General features: G+C 31.5%; 2 long non-coding RNA genes and 1 other non-coding gene across 9 annotated transcripts in view; 1 reads left to right on the top strand and 2 right to left on the bottom strand.

Moving 5' to 3' along the window:
* LOC147909995 (uncharacterized) overlaps positions 1-12,985 on the bottom strand; it is a 200,825-nt gene extending 187,840 nt beyond the window's left edge. For all 7 annotated transcript variants that reach the window (XR_015544904.1, XR_015544907.1, XR_015544910.1 and 4 more), the window contains exons 1-4: positions 12,262-12,985; positions 11,760-11,830; positions 11,389-11,471; positions 10,987-11,091 (exon numbers count right to left, since the gene is read on the bottom strand). This is a non-coding gene — a long non-coding RNA (uncharacterized LOC147909995). The remainder of the gene's footprint in view (positions 1-10,986; positions 11,092-11,388; positions 11,472-11,759; positions 11,831-12,261) is intronic.
* On the bottom strand, positions 7,572-7,643 carry TRNAP-UGG (transfer RNA proline (anticodon UGG)). The gene has a single exon. It is a non-coding gene; the product is annotated as a tRNA-Pro (tRNA).
* Positions 12,986-13,213: 228 nt separating the features above from the next.
* LOC147909994 (uncharacterized) overlaps positions 13,214-16,560 on the top strand; it is a 72,550-nt gene continuing 69,203 nt past the window's right edge. Inside the window, exons 1-3 of the long non-coding RNA XR_015544699.1 lie at positions 13,214-13,590; positions 13,669-13,739; positions 14,037-14,112. This is a non-coding gene — a long non-coding RNA (uncharacterized LOC147909994). The remainder of the gene's footprint in view (positions 13,591-13,668; positions 13,740-14,036; positions 14,113-16,560) is intronic.

Raw genomic sequence — 16,560 nt, 5'->3', positions numbered from 1 at the left:
ACTAATAACGAATTTGATTGGACTCGCACTCAGTGCGCACTGGTGCACATTAAAACCGTCATACACAAAATAACATAAAGATATGTTTGTAAATAAACATAAAAATTAATTAAATCATGAAATACTCAATATATTTTATTGTACTATTAGATAAAATATGTACTTCATAATTCGAAATATTTACATTTCATATTTATACTCAAATTAAATCAGTGTACAAAGACTTTAACACATCAGTGCGTATTAATGCTTCCAATCGCATTCGCCATAAGATATTAATGTGTTAAGATAGTAATGCTCTTGATTATTGCAATATGTTTTATGAAAATATAATTTCAAATATATATGAAAAAGCTTCTTCTGCAATTACTTTAAAAAATAGCAAACAATCAAGAATCAAATTGAAAAAATGTTCTTTTCAATATACTTAACATAAATATATATCATATATAAATAACTTAAAATGACCAAAAGACGGCAAATAAAATATTTTAATAAGTAGATCCTTTTTTTAACCATTTAATAAAATAGCAAATATAATATAAATAATATAATATAATTGTCAACAATAAGAGACAAATTAAACAATATCAGACCATTTTTAAGAAAGTTTTAATTCGAACACATTAGCTCACTGTATTATAAGTTTAAAATCATCAACATTCTTGTTTTTTATTAATAAATTTATACTGACTATTAAATTTAATTGTTCAGACAATTTTACATTATCGATCTCACAATTTACATCGAACTTAACGTAATTCTCGTTGTCAAATGATGAATTTGTTATTGGACATTGATGCTAACTTATATTTTATTGTTGGATATAGTGTATGCCTGCATTTCTAATGACCACATCATATATGAAAAGAAAATTTTGTCTGATTATCTGGTCGCTTATTGTCACTTCAGAGTTAGATGTAAAATTTAGGATTGTAAGTTTTTAATTTTTTATGTTATTATAAACTAATGAAGACTCTGTGAGCTGAAACGTATTTATATTATATTATATTATATTTGTTATTTTATTAAATAGTTAAAAAAAGAATCCACTTATTTAAATATCTTATTTGCTCTTGGTTTTAAATTATGATGTTTTGCTTTACAAACACAGGAGCATTATCTTATATTATTATTGTTTAATATATCACATATTTAAAAAATATATAATTATACATTGTGAAAAATACAAATGCAATTAATCATTTCAAAGACAATTGATCATTTCAATAAATATCATAGAATAAAGATCATAGAATAAAGATCATTTCAATTTATCTTGTAATTATTGTATTATCTTGTACGCACATATGTATACAATTTATTTTATTTCAAATATGACGATATCAATTCAAACGACAAGTGTGACAGCAAATAAAAAGTTACGAACTGGAAAGTTACAACTGATCACTAAAATATAATTTCTCATATACAAAGCCTGCAAATAATGTAATGTATCAAATGTTCATCCTAAAGAAGTGTCTCCGACACACGTCACCACCTTCAATAGCGTAACGCGCGCCTATGTGTGATTTTCCAGTCAAACGATCAGTTAGAAAGAGTACAACTCAACAAGAGTGCAACACGGTCACTCGAAGGACCCATTGTCGGTGGGAAACTGGTCGTGTTGCCCTAAATCCCGAAAATTTGTCAAGAGGGCCCCCACTTTAGGTTAAATTTAAGGTAAAATGTAGTTAATAGTGCTAAGAAGCTGTGCGACAATACGTTAAGATCTCTCGCGCTCTCGAAGTCTTGAGCCCGAGCCGACAATGGCACACTTGTGTTGCCATTCGCGGGACTCGACGAAACGTGAAAACCAGCCGGCTGCCCTTTTTTTCTATTCCCGAACGCGACAACACCGTGCCCCATTCACGGTAGCCAAGAAGTCCCCGTGGTCGCGTAGATTTGGTTCATTCATCGTAGAATCAATAACGCGTAGGAGGGAGAGGGACCGATCTCGCAGACTGAATGACGACAAAAAGTCGAAATCGAAAAATCGTGCTTGCACGATCCGCCTTTCTGCCTTTCGTCCTGCATAACGGCGGCCGGTGCTTTTCAATCGGATGATCGCTCGGAATGTGTCTAAAGAACGTTTAAGGAATGCGGATTCGTCGACAATTTCTCGCCTCTTAAAAGCGGTAGCGGGCGCATTCGGTTATGGCAGTTTAAAGTGAATGCGAATACAAGTGATGTATGGAGTGCCTCTTAAATCCCGACGACTTTTATAATCTTTTCTACCTGAGACGGCGGTTGCTTCTGAGTTACGACGCTTTTAATCAATTGCAAGATTTATATTATATGTATATAGAAAGAATAAACCGTCAAATAAAAATAAAGGATCATTTTTATATGCACTCAATGCAACTTTAATAAATATGTAATCGGAGAAAAGCTTAATAGCTACGTTTCAATTGAATCCAATGTTTTGTTCATTTGCAGCGGCATCAAGTTAAATGAACGTACGATGCTCAAGCGCAATTCAATTTTCCAGGCCCTCGCGTGTTCACATCTCGAATTCAATCGGATCATCGGCAACGATAATGATATATACATAGATGCAGTCGTTTCTTTGTACTCCAATTCGTTATTCGTGTGTGTCAGTTGATCCCGTCTACCAAATCGCGATGTGTCATGTCGCGCAATCCCACACTGATTGCGTCAATGAGAAACCGCACGAATAATTAAGCACATTTCATCCTTGCTGTCGAGAAACGTAATGGAATTGCAAATGACATTCGAAGAAAATAATGACAGTGTATTAAGAGTTATTCGGTTCACTTTACCGAATTCTAAGAGACAATCTGCATGCACAACGTTATCACAGCACTATTAAATTATATAACCTTACGTATAAATTGCATTACGCAATCCGATTCATTTCCCTGTAACAGTAATTTAAAGACTACAGCTGAGAGAGATCTAACGTACTTCTAATATTGAAGTAGACAGCAAGCAATAAAATAACACATAATATTTTAATCTATATGTTTTTTTATATAAAAAATAGAATTCGTTGTATAAAATAGAATTTGTTATATAAAATATAGTAATTTTACTGAAAGTTTTCTTCAAATAAGTTACTTTTCTCTCATATTAACTCATTTAAATTCTTTCTTTATATAATTTCTTTATAACAAATTTTCAATTATTATACATAGAAAAGACAATAAAAAAATATATTTTCTCAATGCTACATAAAAATGTTATATAGTATTATAACAGTTATATTATCTATACATTTATATGATTTCTCTCTCTGTGTACATAGTTTATATTATCTATATGTATTATATTTCATGTTTATATCACGAATACTTTCCCATTTTATTACATGAATTATTTGGTTTGATATAAGTTGCGAATAGCAAAGAAGATGATACTCATGTAGACACTCCATTATCGCTTAATTTTTTTATGAACGATTAATTTTTTTATCAATTTGCATTCTGTTGGATACTGAATCCAATGAAACTGCGATCTTACTCCTATAGCAATTTACGACTACAACTATTTTCATTCAACGATCATGACAGATCGTTCGAATTGTCGGAGAGGATTTACACGAGTGATTGTAATAAATCCGAACAAGCTTATGCTCTCCAAAGAAACTGGGACACGATCGCAACGGTCTGCGTGATTCAAAAATCATGAGAAAGAAACGATAAAGAACAAGACAAGGAAGAAAAGAGAAACGGAGAGAGAGAGAGAGAGAGAGTTGTCGGTGGCAGCCGATTTCTGGTTCCGGTGCACTAATTCATTTCATCTTATGCGCACTGAAGAGGCGCTCCATCAAAGCTCAAAAAAGCTACCGCGACAGCACTCCAGCGCGGAAGATCGGCGGAGGGCGAGATGACAGGGTGGTGCGGGCACTCGAAAGTTGAAACCGTTTTTGCCTCTTTACACCGGAGGACAATGGCGATAGCGACGTCGACCATTGTGAATCTCTTTCATGGCGTGGCTTCGGGCAGCTCGTGTTTGAACCAATCGATTGATACCAGCAGATGCGACTATAAGAATTTCATTTCAATAAATAACACGAGAACATTTTAGAGATATCCATATCGGAAAATTTTTTTGAGTTTATCAAAAATGCACATGAAGGAAGAAGAGAAAAGAAGAGAATAAACAAAAGTTTGCTATATTACGAAAAAAGAAAAAATTAATCTTTTATGATTTAGTTTCCTCAAAATATACAAGAAAAATCGACAACTTTGCGGAAACATAAAGAGCATGAAACTATATCTTCCGAAACGAATCCTGTTCCGACATTGTGATAACGTTTCTGGAAGAAGTAAAAACTAAAATCGACACTATAAATTTGATGTTAATGGTGTTTCCTGACTCTCCAACATCGTTCACACAAAGCGCGAAACTCTCGAAAAGCATAAACCTTGCGAACGACGAATTCTCATTGTATCGTATAGGCACATTGTGCAACGGTATAGCAGGAATGCATCGCACGCAGCCGTGATGTTGCCGATTATTATCGTGTATGACTAGTGACGCAAGAATAATTTCGCAGAGGCGCCCGCAAACATGACAATCCGTTGTCATCCAATTTCTCATTGTCGCGAATCCTATCCCGACGAGAAGTGCGTGAAGATCGATACTGCAGCAAAGGTCGTTAAATGATTGAGAAACATCGAAATAGCGTTCCGGGAAATAAATTTCTTATACGTTGGAAACAGTTCAACGCGCGAAAACGGAAAGAAATAAAATAAAACAGTAAAAATAGAGATAGCAAGTTTGCTATGTATGCATCGTGACGCTGTCTAGACATAAATTTTATAATATATGAATGTATTTCTACATTTGCCACAGCCAAATATTATTTTCCGCGTGACTATAATTATTTTTTAACTCTCCGTTTGCAATCATATTTTATTCCCTCCAAATTTATTTACTGAACTATATATATATATATATATATATATATATATATATATATATATATATACTTCTTTTTCAAAAAATGTGGAAGAATTCAGGATTATTTTTCAACATCACTATTACTTTATTGGTTTTCTAACAAAATATTTTAGAAGTGAGAACTATTCCTTCCTTTATTTTGGGGAAATTTGAAAGTAAAATTGTACCAAAAAGATTTGTAGACGAAAAGTTAAAATTACTTAAGTAAGAGCAAATAATATGTACAGTACCCTCCATAAATTTGGAAACACTCTACGTTTTATAGATTTGTAAATAATTATTTAATTGAAAAAAGACAAAATAAAAGTACATATTATCTATAACGTACGTATGTACTTTTATATCGTCTTTTTTCAATTAAAAATTTAATAATATGCTATTAAAATATGGAATTTTAATTAAAATGTGATTCATACGAAATCTGATTCTTCGGGATCATTTTATAATTTTTACGGAATCTGAAATCAACTTGTGAAATCAAATAGTTTACCACTTTTATAGAAACCATTAAACTACAATTAAATGACCTGTGTATATAAAATGAGTACAAGTACGACATTGCTAAACAAGTGACAATATACATATAAACAATAAACCTAAGTGCGAAATTCAATCTTGAACGCTTCGATGCTGTGAAATGATTGTTCAACATATTTTCAGTACAAGCTTATAGGAGTTCCAATAAATGTTTATCGTCATTTAGACGTTTTACGAAATATTTAAACCAAAAACATGTATAGATCGCTATCATGTAATGGCTTTCCTGTAGGGTGTTCCCAAACTTATGGAGGATACTGTATAATTAACTCCCAATTACAAGAAAATCAAATAATTCCAAACTCTTTTTTTTTTTTAAGTTTTATTGTTGTGTAAATATAGAAGAGAACATTTTCTTCTCATCCGAAAATTGGTAACAGCCGCTAAAGGTATCTCGACAGTCGCGGCAATTTTAAAGGAGAAACAATAAAGATAGGGTTTCACCAAGTCATTACATCATCATTACGCATGGCAGGTGGCGTATCACCCGCATGAACACCGTCCGTCCATGCACCTCTTCCTGTGTGATCTTCACATTAAACTGTGAAATACACACGTTAAACGCACCTGTGTCCCAAGCGTGATCGCCTAATACGAGCCGGCAACTTTCAGGAAATTACCTTTGGGACCAGTTTAACTTAACCGAAAACCTGTCCGAGCGTGCCACAATCGATCGATCGTTGTAAACCTGTTTTTAGGCAATGAACGGAAAAATTTCTGTGCCTCATCGACGTATTGTAACACATACAAGTCACGTTTATTTTTATATAAGACAGTAATAACTTTGTTATTGTCAAAAAATTGTACTTTGCAAATATCTAATTATTTTATTAAAACAATTAGTAAATATATAAATACCGTTATTTATGTATCTCATTATTTTGTATTAACTGTCTGTCTGCACTCTAAAGCTTCATTTCTTAAAAATATCGTATATGAAAATACTATACTAAAAAAAATATAATACAAAAATTTTAATAAATTTTAGTTTAGTATCAACTGAAAATGTACTAAATGTATACATGTATTTATTTTGTACAAGAATCATTAATTTGATTTAACTATCACTTTTTTATTTACTTAATAAATATTTATTTACCATAAATAAATGTTAAGTTAGTACTATTCAAATAAATATTTATTAAAATTACATTTTTCTTACTGTGAGAAAATTTATAATATACGTAACGTATACTATAACATAACACGCTTATCTTAGCGCTACTGTGTCTCTAGACACTTTTGCATATTTTCGTATGCGATATTTTTTTAAATACGGCCTCTGGATCTTTTTTAGCACAAGTAAAATGTCATTCTAAATTTCTCTATATAAAGAAGAAAAAAGAAGAAATAAATCGAGAAAATATTTGGTAATGTAAAAATACATATTAAAAAATAACTCTGAATTTTTCCACATTTTTTTGAAAGTCTAGAATAAAGAAACCTGAACTGAACAAAAAAGATTACAGACAGAGGGTGAAAAAATATGATTAGAGATAGAATAAGGTTAACATTTATTATAAAGTGTAATAATCATTTAAAAATCAAATTGGCTTACATGAATTTTATATATCGTAACAAGCGCAACCTTAAAATCTCATTTTTCGGACTTTCATGATAAATACATCAGAATTTATCTTTGCAGCTGATATTAAATCACAGGCTTTAACTTAAATGAGTTCTAATACCATTCTGAACGATAAAATAGAAGCTATTATGTTCGCAGTGTACAAAGAATAATAAAAGCTGTTATACATTTTAATGCATGATACGCATTATTCGCTATCATGCATGTAAAGCAGATATTATTTGTGCAAAGATTTATTCTATATATTCCTTCAAGTACTCATCTAACTTACACATCACGTACAGTCAATTTGCTAAGTTAAACGAAGAAAATAGATATCAGTGAAAAATATAATGTTTCTGTCAAAAGATAAGACATATAACAACGCTTATCACATATAAGAAATCGCGTGCATATGAAGCTGGCATATCATTGAGGTACAGATATCGCTAAACGAAAAAATATACATTAATAAAAGAAATCTTAGGTCAAGTCGATTTTTAGCTTTTTAAATAAAAAAAATAAAATAAAAAAAATTGGGCTCAGCCGGGATTTGAACCCGGGACCTCTCGCACCCAAAGCGAGAATCATACCCCTAGACCACTGAGCCGTTCTTGGAATGTGAGGTTTACTTAACGACATCGTGAAATGTGCAGTAAATTTCTTTTATACGTAAATATAAAATTTTTATTTTCTCATTTAATCATAAATATATAAATAAATACCTAATTAAAATATTAAATTTGGTTAACATTGTATTAATTAAGATTAATGCATAAGTGTATTTGAGAAAATTAAAAACACAAATTTAATTATAATTATTATGAAATTAATTTTACGAGATTTGCACGATGTTCTTTCAAGATTTTATCTTCATTATGTCATAAAAGATTGTTATTATTCTTTATAAAACATGAAAGCCATTATAGTGGCATTGAAATAATGTCATATTTTGAGGCAAACAATACAATAAAAAATAAATTATAACAAATCTTACTCAAGGAAAAAAATCTTAAAAATAAACTTCCATTCTTTAGAAATCTAATATATTTGTTTAACATACCAAAAACAAATTAATGAATTGTCACGTCAGAAGAAAAATATTCCCTTTTCAACGACAAATTACACTGCAGATACAAGCCCGACCGCCATTTGGCCACGGCATTTATCACAATTAGCGCCACAAAATAGCCACTTAATTTCAGTACGGGATTCCTCCCTCTTTCTCTCCGCGAAAAAAAAGAAAGCAGCGGTACCTTCGTTTACCGGCGACAAAAAGAGCCGGCCCTTGTACCTTTGTTTCGTCGCAGTTAACTCGCTCGTAACGTGTCGTCACCCTTCCGGCAAAAACGTGCTATGGAAACGCGTCGCGACCCTTATACAAGCTGAAGGGTCGGAGAAGATTTGTGGTCGCGTTGGGTGGACCGCATAGGAAACTCAAAGGGACGGAATCCCAATCTCCTTCCATTGACGTGCGGTCAGACAGTCGATTTTGAATAGACTTCTCTAAAGCGAAAATCGAGAAGGCGCGTTTCAATTGTTCGTTCGAACGATGCCGGCGATATAGAGCTATGGACAATCTTAAAGGTTGTTGACTGACAACTTCGAAAACACGTGTATCACGCAATATAATAACTTGGCAGGTGCTACAGTTGCGGTTGTAATATCATTTTGAAGGAATATTTAATAGAAAAAATGTGATATTCTTCGCCCTAATTAATAGATTCTATATTAATACAATTATATTTGTGCAATCTAATATAGCGAAAACCATCTCTCTTATTCAAATAATTGACTTAACTCAAATGCATATTTTATTTACTTTACTAACACTCGGTATAGTATATAACATAGTTTATTACAACATCATTTGTGTTAAGGTTGTACTTTGTAATTTCAGTATTTCTAAATATAAATCTTAAATGTGTTGTTTAGATTATCTACCTTTGTCAAAATAATGACATTTAATGACAAATAATTGTAGGACTCGAGCAAAAGTGCACTCATATATAAAACATATATTTAAAAACATTTGTATATTAAAATGCATGATGCACTTACATTATAAATAAAATTTATACTATTTGATGCAAATTATTTCACAAAAGTTATCTTTATAAAAAAATTCGCTTGATATCATCTATCTTTTTCGGAATAGTTAACCTTTATAATATGATAAATAATTAAAAAATCAGAAATCCATACATATATTAGGTGTTGGAATTAATTCGTAGCGTTTTTAATGAAAGAATGTTATTTATTTCACATGAGCATTAAAAAATACATTAATGAAAGTACTTCCCATCACTTGTAAAATGCTACGAATTAATTCCAACACCTAATATAATATATGAATATATTTAAAGATACAGAGTATATAAAAAATGAATACATATATATATATATATATATATATATATTCATTATTGAGTGTAAGTGGAATATTTAAAGAAATTGCATATCAGATGCATAAAATTACAAGATTCTATCTCAACAATGGCTGCGTTCAGTAAAGAAAGCAGCTTTGCAACTGTTGCAAAATTCTCAGATATGATTAGTTTATAAATTTAGATCTAGTGAGGAACTAAGGGCAAGACCCTTTATCATATTAAAGAATTTTACAACAGTTGCAAAGCTGCTTTTTCTGCTGAACGCATCTAATAACATAAATTATAGATTTCTTAAAGCAAACTTCATAAAATTAATTTCAGATTTATTCTTATGTAATGTCAAATTATTATTATGTGCTAAATTATTATGAATATGATATTTAAGCCTCTTTTAATTATAGAAAAAAATAAAAGAAAGTGGATAGCCATTATTTAAAAATACAATCATGTGCAACACTATTAGGCACTTACTTATTTTCTCGCATTTTACGAAAAGTTAAATATCTCGGCGAAAAGAAATCTCAGAGATTTTCGCATTTTAAAGCGTAAAGATAGAACTATAAATGTGCGTTCGAATCTTTTGTCTACGATATTTTGTTTCTAAGTTACATAAAATTGAAAAATGATATCTTTGCAATGTTTTTATCTTACTTTAAAGCGCTACAATTTAATAAAACATCAATAAACAAAATTTAATATGAAAGTATCCTAAAGTAGATTTCCTAAGCTTTAAAATGCTTTTCGAAAAAAATTTGTACGATAATTTTTCGCAAAGATATTTTTTATTATATGAAATTTTATTGTGTAAAAACTTACTTTTTTAAAAATGTTTTTTAATTTCGAAATTAAAAAATATACGGAAAAAAGACAAAAGAGAAAAAATGTTTGTTATAATGTGCTTGATTCGTATAAATTTTTTTCAAATTTTTTTAAAAACTTTATTCGATCATCAATTTTAAAAAAGTTAGTGTATAATATTATAAAATTTTACATAATAAAAAATACGATATCTTTGCGGAAAATTATCGTACAAATTTTTTTCAAAAAACATTTTAAAGCTTAGGAAACTTACTTTAAGATATTTTTATATCAAATTTTGTTTGCTGAGACAAAAGATTTAAACGCAGATTTAAAGCCCCATCTCCATGCTTTAAAATGCATGGTAGAAAACCTCTCTAAGATTTCTTTTCTCCGAGATATTTAACTTTTCATCAAATGCGAGAAAATAGTAAGCGCCCCTTACTTTTGCACAAACTTATACTTTTGTCTTACTTATGAGTAGCATTGGTTAAATTATTTTGATAAAACAGAGGAAGGGACAATCAAATTATTTTGTCCATAAAATCAAAGATTATGCCTCTTTTTTGACAAAACGAGTGATGTGAATAAAAATTAAGAAAAAATCTGCCAGAAAAAGTTTCTTTTTTACTTCCAAATATAAACTTTACGAAGTCGACCTCAGATAATCTATCCCACTCAGAGAAATGCCAGGTAATATATGGCATTGAATCATGAGCAGAATACATAAAGTTATGCCGATATATAATAAATATGTTCACTTACCAATCGATGTATCGCCTCTGCAACTCGATGAGCTCCTTCCTTGATGGCTCCACTGATAGATACTACACTCAGATAGGTATGCATCATGCCAAACACTCCATCGCACTAATTTAATAAAAAATTAAAGAATTAGAAATGCATACGTATATAAAATATACATTTTAAAAACCATGTATTAAAATATACGGTATACAGAATTATAAATAAATTCTATTTTAAGGTTTGAATTATAAATTTTTTAAAATAAACCTTCTCTAGAGTGAATTTTCTAAAAACTCTATTTCAGCAATGTGACAAATCATGTAAAAAAAATGTCATATCATATTATAATAATGCAGTATTGAAGCATGGTGAACAGAAACATAAAATTACACCAATATATAACAAATATATTACACCTACCAGTCGATATATCATCTCTGCAATTTGATGAGGTCGTTCCATGACTGCTTCACTGCTCCAAAAGTGTTCACTGCTCTATCGCACTAATATAACAAAACAATTAAAAACTAAATACATGTATAAAATATGCATTTAGAGGCACGTATCAAAATATACCATGTATTAAAATATAGACATAGAAATATACACATAGAATTATAAATAAAATTCTATTTCGAAGTTTGAATTATTATATAAAGTTAGTTTTCTGAAGATTATATTTCAACAATGTGTCGAACCACACAAAATGTTATATCGCTATAATGAATGTATTGAATCATGACGAGCAGAATATATGAAATTACATCAGTATAACAAATATAATGACTTACCAATTGATATCACCTCTGCAACTTGATGAGTTCCTCCTTGATTGCTCCACTTCTCCAAATGTTCCATCGTACTAATACGACAAAAAAATTGACGAATTAGAAATGCAAATTAATAAATCATGATAATGCTAAAATGACATTAATGAACCGTAAAAAACTGATTGAATAATAACTCTTAGTAATAATTTTGACATTATTTCTATGATACGATGACTTATATTCTGCTTGAGATTGTACAAAAAAGTATACATTTAAAAACACATATCAAAATGCACGATATACAAAATTATAAATGCAATTTATGCAATTCTATTCTGAAAATATTCTGAATTATATGTTAAATTCTCTAAAACGAAAATTGGATTAAATTTTGTAAAAACTCTATTTCAACGTGTCAGGCCATGCAAAATGCATGAACATCGCTATAATAATGAAGTATTAAATCATGGCAAACAGAATACACGAAATTACAACAATATACAAAAAAAAAATATTCATTTACCTGTCGATGTATCGCCTCGATGAACTCTCCTTCCTTGACTGCTCCATTATTCTCAGACTTTATCGTCCAAGACGCTCCATCGCACGAATTAGCACAACACAATTACCGCCCGATTACCTCACACGACACTCTCGACGCGTTTATTTTATCTCACGATGCACCGGGAACGCGTAAACAACGCGAAGTGTAACCTCCACGTCAAGTTATCAAGATTTATCGCCAAATTATCGATCGACAATGTTCTATCACCCCCACGTCGCAGGGCGAATAATTAATGCGACACAGCAAACGGTTTATCCGCGCTCTCCACGCTTTTGTCGTCGACATCATTCGCGAGTGCCACATAACCAACGTGAAACATCCAATCGTCCATCGTCGATTGATTTCACCGACACGATTCATGCACTTATGACAGATTCGCGACAAATAATTAACGAGACATAATCTCCCCGCACTTCTCACCGTAAACCGAGTTCACGGTAAACCGACGCGAATGCGACGCATAAACATGACGGTTATTTATTATCTCGCGATTTCGTCGAACTTGTCGAGCATCCCGCGCGCCGAATATCACGCTCGTGACGTACTCAAGAATGTAGTTAACGCAACACAAGTCATCTACAATAAAAGCCGATATTTCCGATGCTTTTGGCGCTCGAAATACGCCCGAAATACGCTCAAACGAACAATGCAAAATGGCGACTTTCTTCCTTTCCTCCTCTACTTCGCTACGTCGAATGATTCGACTCGCGCTAACTTCACGATACAGGGTTCTTCACGAACATTATAACGCGCGGGAACTTGAACGATTTTAAAATCGTCAAATAAGATCGGTCAAGTTCCCGCGCATTATAACGTTCGTCAGTCCTGCGTCGTCGTGAAGTTAGCGCTATATTGGCAATATCATTCGATACAGTGAGGGTCGCCATTTCGCGTTGCTTGTTCCGATCGTATTTTGGGCGTACTTCGAATGCAAAAAGCAAATCAGGAATGTTAGTTTTTATTGCAGATAGTTGTATCGCGTGTTTGTCTCAAGTACGTCACGACTGTGATATTCGGCGCGCGAGGTGCTTGCTAAAATTCCACGAAATTGCGAGACAATAAACGACCGACATGTTTACGCGTCGCGTCCGCGTCGGTAGTGTTGATTGTTAGTTCGGTGAGAAATACGGAAGGATCGAATAAGACAATGGATGGTCGTGTTCCGTTGATTACTTGTCGCCAGTCTATTACGAGTGCACGAATCATGTCGGCGAAATCAACGGTGGTCTATCGGATGTTTCACATTGGTTATGTGACACTCGCAAATGATGACACCAATCAATTAAGGTTTATTAACGTTAGCATTACTTATTAATTTACTTAGGTACGTATGCATTGCTAATTCTTCAATTTTTTGTTATATAGTATGATGGAACATTTTGAGCAGTGAAGCAGTCAAGGAAGGAGCTCATCGAGTTGCAGAGATACGTCGATTGGTAAGTCAATATATTTATAATATTATATATTGATGTAATTTCATATATTATGCTTGTTGTGATTCAATACTGTATCATTTGTAGCGATATAACATGCATTTTATTAATATCGTTTGATACAAAATAAAATCTTTAAAAAAGAAAGCTCACTTTAGATATATAAAATATATAATTCAGATTTCAGAATATAATTTTATTTATAATTCTATGTGCGGAGCATTTTGATACATATGTATCTTTAAATACATATTTTATATATGTATTTATTTTGAATTCTTTAACTTTTTGTTATATTAGTGTGCTGAACCATTTGGAGCAGTGGAACAGTCACAAGGGAGAAGCTTATCGAGTTGCAGAGGCGATACATCGACCGGTAAGTGAATATATTTGTTATGTATCGGCGTGACTTCGTGTGTATTCTGCTCGCCATGATTCAATACTGTAAATTATATGGCATTTCTCTGACTGGAATAGATTATTTGGAATTGATTCTATAAAATTTATTTAGAGAGAGAAGATATATGAATTACATTAGAGTATTCTATTTATAATTTTATACTGTTAAAAATAAAATATTAATTTTAACTTAAAGACGTATAGTGGACTTTCTGAGACATGTTAAAATTAACCTTTGTTAAAACCATAATGTTAAAATTAACATTTTTGCATGTTAGAAAATCCGTTATACGTCTTTAAGTTAAAATTAACGTTTTATTTTTAACAGTGTATGTAAGATGCAATTGATACATAAATAAAGATGACGTGTTATATAAAATATGATATATAAATAAATATATTGACATATAAGAAAAAGACGTTGTTCCTACATATAGCAATTATTACGAAGAATATTAAGGTCTCGGTAGTTTATAAAAGGCTCGCACGGAATGCAAGAGATCCGGGTTCGACTCCCGGCCGAGATAATATTTTTCGCAATAAGAATTAATTACAGATTTTAATATGTCACTCAACATTATTAAAATCGTTTAAGATGCGAAGAAGCATTAAATTATTAAACTGCTAGTAGTCAATTTAACTCGTAATATTACTGCTAGTTTAGTAGAGATTGCATTTTAAGACCGAAAAATTATTTCAGCACGCAGCTTAAAAGACTACATACCTATATAAATTAACATAGAATTATATAAGCACTTAAGATCCAGCTTAGACCGTTAAAGGTATTTATCTCTATTGCTTGTGTCCTCACATATACGATCGAATGAGATTCAATATTTAATATTGATATATAATATAAATTTTTTCAAATATATGTATATCTTCTATATATTTTTGATTTTCTAAACTGATGTTAAAGAAGTTGATGATGTTTCTCACACTATATAGTCAAAATGAAAAAGTCAAATTTGAAATTAACTTTATGAAGTTTATTTTAAGAGAAAGCTGTAATTTATATTATTGTTAGGATAAATTTTTTGAATTTTATATATTTATTGATATACGAGTATTATCTTTGAATATATTCTATTTACGTATGCATTTTTTATTCTTCTATCGTTTGTCACAATACATTTTGACTATTCTGACAAGAATTTCTGAAAAAAATTGTGTATAAGTTAAAGTTGATGAGTTACATTAGAATTTTATTTATTAAGAATTACATGAGATAACGCTATTGCTAAGATATTTTTATATTCACAAGCAATGTATAATTTTTAATTGTAAATCATCATTTGATAAATAACTGAACACACATATGTTTATGCATGCATGGCAATGTATTAACGTAATAAATTGTTGTATACAGATATAAATTCATACATATTTAATTATTCATCAAATTACGATTCACAATTAAAGTTAATGATACAATATCAAAAGTTAGTAACATCATTACTTTAATTTGATTATTATTGGCGAATATTATATCTGGATCATTATTATTCTTAACTCTGATGTATATCTGATCACATCACATATTATATCATATTAAGCATTGTTCGTTAACTATTGTAAGCAATAGTTTCGAATTTGAATTTCATTGTGAGCAATTGCTGTGTGCATTTTTTTATAAACGCATACAATCTTCAGATAAGCTCGGGACATTCGCCGGTTAATTTTCAACGAGATAATCCACCGATGACGATCCTCGATTATCCTCGCCCCTCGTTCCACGCCTTTTAACATCATTTTAACGCGTTACGATACCGATCTAGCTAGTCGTCACACGAGATGCGTTTCTCCAACTCGCGGTTTTTCCGGGAAGGAGTTTTCGTAAAACCGACCCGCCATTCTCGCCGAGTCAGCGCGCTAATCCTTATTTAACCCGGAGTTTATCGGCCGCATCGAGGTACGCGGGATTAACTTAGACGCGCGCCAACACAATGGGACGCACGAGGGGACACCACTTAACGCACCTTCGGCCTCTTCTATCTCGATGCTGAGAACGATAGAGATCATAAACGAGAGTTGTCAGTGCTTTTGTACCTGCGGATCGCTCGACGAAGCTTTTTCGCTTTTCTTTTTTTCTTTTTGTAATGGAAATAGAGTGAGGAATTCTGGTTTGACTCACTGGGATGTATCTCTCCGATTGACGCATCCAAGATGCGATTCAATCCATAGCATTGAAGATAAATTAAAACGTCGAACGCCGCGATGTTTCTCGTTTCGCGAAGATGTATTCTACTAAATATTTCCGATGATATAAAATGTTCTTTACAATTGCTAACGTCAGCGAATAAGATATTATTGTACGATCATATTATCCATGCTTCCTGAAAGGATAAATATACGTTACGATTCCACGTAACATCTATGCTTTCTAAAAGAAACTTTATATGAAAAATTATATTTCTGGATGTCA

This window comes from Acromyrmex echinatior, chromosome 4 (genome assembly GCF_024713525.1).
Source record: "Acromyrmex echinatior isolate Ae372 chromosome 4, ASM2471352v2, whole genome shotgun sequence".
Lineage (NCBI taxonomy): Eukaryota > Metazoa > Arthropoda > Insecta > Hymenoptera > Formicidae > Acromyrmex > Acromyrmex echinatior.
Note: the sequence above shows the minus strand (reverse complement) of the source record. Positions and strands in the feature narration are given on the sequence as shown.